Source organism: Schistocerca americana, chromosome 4 (genome assembly GCF_021461395.2).
Source record: "Schistocerca americana isolate TAMUIC-IGC-003095 chromosome 4, iqSchAmer2.1, whole genome shotgun sequence".
Classification (NCBI taxonomy): Eukaryota; Metazoa; Arthropoda; class Insecta; order Orthoptera; family Acrididae; genus Schistocerca; species Schistocerca americana.
The window spans coordinates 795,420,847-795,428,585 of NC_060122.1; positions in this window are offsets into that span (position 1 = coordinate 795,420,847).

Consider the following 7,739-nt stretch of genomic DNA (forward strand, 5'->3'; position numbering starts at 1 on the left):
AGCCACTGAAAATAGCTGGATATCTTACACGTGTCACTTCCCCTCACTCTTCTTTTCCGTCCTTCAGTGTTGGCGTGCTGCTGACAGTCTGTATTACCAAATGTAGCAGTCAGCTAGTTTGAAGTTGAACATGGTGACAGCTTATTGGTGGATCACATGATGGCTATTGACACACAGCTGCTGAAGCATTCATTCCAAGGGCTTCAGATCACCTATGAACTCCACTGTGACCTATTGGAGTGAGAAGTGCCACACTGTTATCAGGGTTGCAGCTCTGTGTAGGTTGAAATACTGACCAACCATGGAGGATCTTGCAGCATTCCTAGTAATAAGGGCCAGATGTCACCAAATCTGGCAGTAATTTTGTTCATCTTTCTTCCAAAGTTTTTGGTGTAACATATCACTTCAGTAAAATGATGTGTTACCCAATATCTACCTGCTAGATGAATTATGTTCATGACAGGTGAAAGTATTTTTAGTGAGTTACTTAGTTTGGAATCACAAACTGTTTAGAAGTTTTACAAATGTTTGTTGCGCATATGAACTGGTACAGACAAATGCTGCCTGTCTTCAAGCTGGGATGATGATGGCATTTTACTACATGTTGCAGTTCCTGTTGGCTTCAGTTATTCGATGTTGCTGCAGCATTCTGGCTAAGAGACATGGGGCACAACATCAAATGGAGAGTTCCCTGTGATAATGAAGGTGATGCTACAGAAAACAAGATAGATTCTTGTTATCGGGCAAACCAGATAGAGGTGTCATCCATTACTGTCAAATGTTACACTGAATGGACATACTTCAGCCATGTATGCAGTGTTCCCTTATCACCAAAAACTGACCGAAGTCACAATATACAAGGTGATTCAAAAATATGTTTACAAACTGACTTGGTACATCAGGTACACAACAAGAATGAGTAATCACATAGGAACTGGGTGTTACAAAGGTCATCTCATCCTACCAAGTAGTGTTGGAGTTATTTAGCCACATGCAAAAAATGGACCCCCACTACAGGAGATGCTCAAAGTTTTGTCCAGATGCATCAAGACACACCTGACATCAACACTGCATTGAACAACGCACCCTTTCAAAGATACCTGGTGTATTTTGAAGACGTCCTGCTGCTGCAACAATCCTGCTTACTACGTCAGCTAGTGATGTAACAGACCATCCACTGGCTGGGAAATGTTGCATGCATTTGTGCCCTCACTTGTCTGCTCAAACATATGGGGGCTCTGTCACAGGCCAGTTTTAATAAAAGCACAACTTTGTGTAGTTTATCTGTACTGTACATTACAGTTTCCCCTATATGTTCTTGCAAGGAAGCCACTTCAGAATGTAAGAAGCTAGTGCTGCAACTGTTTATGATACCAGTCACTGCGCGCACTACACACTTAGCTGATGTTTGGACAGTGACAATTATGTTTGGTTTCCATTTTGTGAACTGCAACTCTCCACTTGGCTTGGCTGAAAAATTAAGCCAGCATTCCTCTCCTGTGAAGTGAGATGTTGAGCTTAGAAAGAGGATAAGAGATGTGTGCCATCCATTACGAAGTTCAGGTGTAAGGCTTTCCAGAAAACAGAACAGTATTGTGCAAAAAGTGTTGTGGAATGATAGAGGTATTTTATTATGATGTACTAGTTATATATTGTACCAAACACCTACTCTGTGTTATATTAATATAATCATTTGATTTATAGAATGTGTTACTAAACAGGTACTTTTTAACTGCCTTTTTAAATAAGTTTGTTTTAGAAATTTCTTTGGTCAGTGTATCATACAATTTTATACTTCAGTGGAAAATGCTGTTTCGAGTTTTATATTTATTCTTGCTTGGTAATTGTAAGTTATGTTGGACAACTGTTCAATGGATAGTTGCTACTCACCATATAGTGGAGATGTTGAGTCAGATAGGCACAACAGAAAGACTGTCAAACAAAGCTTTTGGCCAAACAGGCTGTCATCAGAATTAAGAACCCCCCCCCCCCCCCCCCCACACACACACACACACACACACACGCCCGCAACTCACATACACATGTTCGTATGGTGTGTGTGTGTGTGTGTGTGTGTGTGTGTGTGTGTGTGTGTGTGTGTGTAATTCTGATTGAAGGCTTGTTTAGCCGAAAACTTTGTTTGGAAGTCTTTTTCTTGTGCCTACCTGCAACTCAGCTTTTCTGCTGTGGAGTGCAGCAGCTATCTTTTTCATAATATTATTCTATCATGGATTTTCCATTGTTTGACTTGTTCAATGGAGTTGTTTACACAGTAATTATCATGGGTCTTTTGATATACAGAACTGATTGCTGAAATCCCAAATATTTTAAACAGATCTTTGCAGTGAGCCTAATTACTATTTTTTGGTAACCAAAAGGCACTGCCAGTTACAAACAGATGACATTTTGTTTGGCACACCACACCACATGAACTGAAAATCGGTATTCATTCTTAGAAATTTTGCTTTTGTTACACAGTCTGCGGAGAAGCTATCTATATTTAACATAAGTGTCGTTATCAAAATCAGTGACATTTGTGTTTTTTGTGGTCATTGTAGCCGGCCGGTGGGGTCAAGCGGTTCTAGGCGCTTCAGTCTGGAATCACTACGGTCGCAGGTTCGAATCCTGCCTCGGGCGTGGATGTGTGTGATGTCCTTAGGTTAGTTAGGTTTAAGTAGTTCTAAGTTCTAGGGGACTGATGATCTCAGATGTTAAGTCCCATAGTGCTCAAAGCCATTTGAACCATTTGGACAATGTACATTTATTGCATTTTAACCAGTTATGAATGTCCTTGGGTGTTTTGTTTGCTTTCTGTGCCAGGACTTCAGTGACTATAATGTTGCCATTATCAGCAGAGAGAAATTTTTTCCTATGAGTGTGTCCAAAAAGGCATTTATTTGTATGAGGAACACTATTGGTCCTTACGTTACCCTGAGGAACTTCTGTAGTAATGGATTTTGGTTCTGCTACGTGTTAGATTAAGAAAAAATTGGCTTTATTTTAGGTTTGTGTTACCTCTAGTTTTCGTACCTTATCAGTCAGGTATGATCATAACAAGTCGTTAGCTATACATACCTCTTATCCCTTATGATTCTAACTTATTTCGTAGAAGCATGGTCAACAGCACCAAAGTCATGGAAAGATCTAAAAATTTGCCTGTGACACACACACCCTTGTCAAGGGCATAAGATGCCATTTTTGTAAATTCTATTTTGGCCAGTTCAGTACTTCTACCACAACATGAAACTGTGATCACTTAGAAAGTTGTATTTATTTAAATAATTCATTAAGATGTCTTTGTACTATTTTAAGGAGCATTTTACACAAACATCTACCTAAGCTCAAAAGCAGGAACATCCTTCATAGTCCAGTGGCACAAGTCGGGGGATCATCAGTAGACACTCTTTACACATCAGCATTTGGCTTGGTACACTCAACTGTAGAGTACTGTGCTTCTAGCTGACTTACCATATTTTATGGACTGTAAGATGCGCTTTTTTCTTTGAAAAATTGACTCCTAAATTCAGGTGCTTTTTACACTTGAAATTAATGTGAAAATGTCCAGTGTTCGATTTAAAATTCCCACCAATCTTAAAAAATGGCCATACATTTGACGCCATAGGAAACATCACTCCCTCTGGCAACATTGGATTTAACTGGCAGCAGCATGCAACAATGTAATGGACACGAGTTGCGGGGAGTCACAAGCTCGCTAACACTGTCTCCCTCCTGCCCCGTACCAGAACACTGTCTAGCTTGTGATGCGTCATTGCAGTATGCAATGCCAGTGAACTTGAACTGAAAGTGATTTGTATCTGTAACAGTACAAAATTTTTGTTAATAGCTAGCTACGTAATGGAAAAAATGAAAGGTATTCACGTGATGTGGGCTGTAAATTGAAAGTAACAGCATATGCAAAACATGGAAACAGAGAAGCTGAGCAGCATTTTGGCTCTCTACCAACAGAAAAAACCATTTGCGATTGGTGGGCTAGTAAAGCAGACCTGAAAAAAAAAAAGAGTAAGACTAAATGTGCAGATAGAAGTCTGAATGCAAAATAGCCAAAACTAGAAAATGTATATTCACATGGATTCAAGGACCCCGTCAAAATGGCATTGGAATTAATACAAAATTGATTGAAATACTTGCATGTAAGCTAGCACTACTGTGGAACTTAGCAGACTTTAACGGTGGATGTATAGATACATAAGGAAAAGCCCCGACATGGTACAATAAAAGTTATTACCAATGACAAAAAACACTAGCGCGGCCACTGTAAGCTTTGGCAAAGATGTATTTTGCTACGCCGGAAGGCAAATGACAAATGATGGAAACTCCATTCAATTTTATGGCAATTATTAGAAGACTCAGTCTTTGGTTCTCATGGGAAGAAGACGTATCCTTATGAGAAGTGTTTAGTAGACATGGTGTTACCTGAATAATAATTTTTTGAAAGTATGAAGTGAGAGTTCTTTTTAATGCAAAACCACGAAAGTTTCCTTTCTTCTGCGCATTATGCTAATGTCGTCACTGTAGCTGCCTGCATCTGAAGAGGATGTCCGATAAAAATCAGTATTGTATTCATGGTCAAAAACGAGAAGTAATTATGGTGGAAGAAGAAGCATATAACCAAATTGCGTAAATCTCAACAGCATAGAGAATACATGAATCACTGTAAGTTTACCCCACCACTGACTTACAGTTTACGAGATTTGTGAATTAAAAGTGAAAGACAATTCATTAGCTGCAAAATCTATAAAAATCAAACATGACAGTAGTGTAATTAATTTGTTTAGTTATATTTTCTTTACATATATTTGGATGTGGAGTTGGTTGGTGCTACAGGTTTATGAAATGTCGTGGACTTGGCATGCGAACAAAAACCAAAATATCTCAGAATGAAGAGAAAATATTATCTTCCCGTTGCTGTATTATTCAACACTGAAAGAAAACCAATGTGGAACTTAAGCTAAATAGTGAATAAGTACAAAATTCCCTGACATTTAATGTGCCAAGCAACAGAACTGTCACCATGTAAGGTGCTAGAACTGTAACTATAAAAAGAAACAATGGAAAATCCAGGATGGAATGGAACCATGTTATGAAAATGATAGTTGCATTTTGTCTATTTTCAACAAAGGCCTTGTTGGCCAAAAGCTCACTTTCTGACATTGTTTTTATTGCGCCCATTTGAGACTCAGCATCTCCACTATAAGGTGAGTAGCAACTATCCTTTCATAATATTGTAACAATAAAAACAATTGGACATGGAAAAAATGCACTACACTATTGTCCTTTCACATTGTGCTGACGATACTAAAGTGATCATTTTTAAGTGCAAAACAATGCCAAAACCTTCTGAAATGCCACCAGGTATTTTTCACATGCATGACAAGGGTTGCATGGATGAAGCTGGTATGAAATTATGGATTAACAGAGTACGGAAGAGAAGGAAAGGTGCTTGATTGAAGAAGAGTTCTCTTCTTGTGCTAGATCAGTTTAGTAGTCATTTAAAAAAGAAATTGAAACCGGGAAATACAGAGCTTGCTGTTATTCCAATAGGACTTACTTCACAATTGCAGCCTCATGTCATCTCGATAAATAAATAAATCATCTAAGGTGTATATGAGAGAGGAATGGAACAAAGTATGATGTATGAACCCCAGCATGAATTCACACTGAATGGAACTGTAAAATGACCTACAATCAGACAAGGGTGTCAGCAGCAGATAAAACTCACAATCTAGAGTGAGAGACGATATTATTGTTAAATCTTTCAAGAAGTGTGGTGCAAGCAAGACTCTCAATGGCAGTGAAGACCAGCTTACATGCGAGGAGGACAATGACGACGATGAAGAGGAGAAGGTGAAGAAGAAGAAGAAGAGGAAGAGGAAGGAGAAGAAAGTCCAGATGATGATTTTCGGCAATTTTAAAGGTCAGTGTGGTTCTATAAAGTAAGAATTCTTTTTTGGTCTGGCTGTACAATCTGATTACAAAAATGATGAAAATGTTATTTAAAAAAAAAAATGCTTAAAAGTTAAGGTGCGGGTTATAGTCTATAGCGTCTTATAGTCTATAGCGTCTTATAGTCTGTGAAATATGGTAATAGTCCATATGTGAAAGACGGATGTACAACTTAGAGAATGTATGTGCATTGTTAGTGAGTCTACCGTATACTGGTTACCTACGTTCCACCACCTGGTGAGCTTTGAGGTAATGGGTGGGAAGTAGGGGTTGTGTGGGGATGGACAAGTATATTGTTTAGGTTCAGTGAATGGTGCAATATCACTGTGGAAGGTAGTGGGCAGGACATTTCTCATTTCAAGGCACGGCGAGAGGTAGTTGAAACACTGGCAGAGAATGTAATTCATTTGCTCCAGTCCTGGGTGGTACTGAATTATGAGGGGAATGCTCCTCTGTGGCTGGACGGTGAGGCTTTGGGGGGCGGTGGGTGACTGGAAAGATAAGGCATGAGCGATTTGTTTTTGTACAAGTTTGGGAGGGTAATTATGATCTGTAAAGGCCTCAGTGAGGCCCTCGGCATATTTCGAGAAGGACTGCTCGTCACTGCAGATGTGACAGCCACGGGTAGCTAGGCTGTATGGAAGGGACTTTTTGGTGTGGAATGGGTGGCAGCTGATAAAGTGGAGATATTGCTAGTGGTTAGTAGGTTTGATATGCACAGAGGTACTGATGTAGCCATCTTTGAAGTGCAGGCCAACATCTAGGAAGGTGGCTTGTTGGGTTGAGTAGGACCAGCTGAAGCAAATGGGGGGAGAATGGAAATGGTTCTTTGATGAAAGGGCATCTTTTAAAAAACTGGCCGGTGAGATTCGTAAAAAATTTGAGAGAGAATGCTTCCAAGTAAGTTTCCTATTGCCAGCCATTCTTGCTACTTACAGATTTTTCCGTTAAATTTAAAAACAACATAGAACAACTGTTTCTAAAAGTTCACGTATTTCAAGTGGTTCATTCATGATCAAACAATGAAACTTCAGATAGGAAAATCAACAATATAGGAAAAGATAGATTGCTGCTTACCGTAAAGAAGTCCTGTTAGGTTGCTGACAAGCACAATTAAGAGGCATACTTATAAAGTTTTCGGCCAAAGCCTTCATTAGCAAAAGAGAAACACACACTATTCATACACACAGGCAAGCACACCTCATGCTCAGATGACTACCAACTCCAGCATCTCAAAGGTCAGAATGCAACTACAGTGTGGGATGCAAGCAGCAATCTGGAGGGGGGTGGGAAAGGAATAATAGTGTATGGGCGGGGAGAGAGACAAATACTGTCTGGCGGGGTGTGCAGGATCTAGAATGCCAACAGGCACAGCGTCGGAGAGGTGGGGGGAAAAAAGGAAAGGATCAGGGAAAGAAGGGCAGGTGCATTGGCAAAGGACCACAAATAATCAGGGTGGGAGGAGATGATAGGACAGAGTGGGTGGAAACTGTTGGTTGGAGAATGTGGAGACAGTATGTTACCATAGGTTGAGGCTGGGATAATTAAGGCAGTGGAGAATTTGTTGTAGGGATAATTCCCATCTGAGCAGTTCATAAAAGCTGGTGGTGGAGGGAAGGATACAGATGGCTCGGTTAGTGTAGCAGCCATTAAAGACAAGTTCATTATGTTCATGTGCATGTTGTGCCACAGGGTGGTCCAATTTGCTCTTGGCCACAGTTTGACAGTGGCCATTCATCCTGGTGGACAGCTGGTTGGTAGTCCTACCAATATAA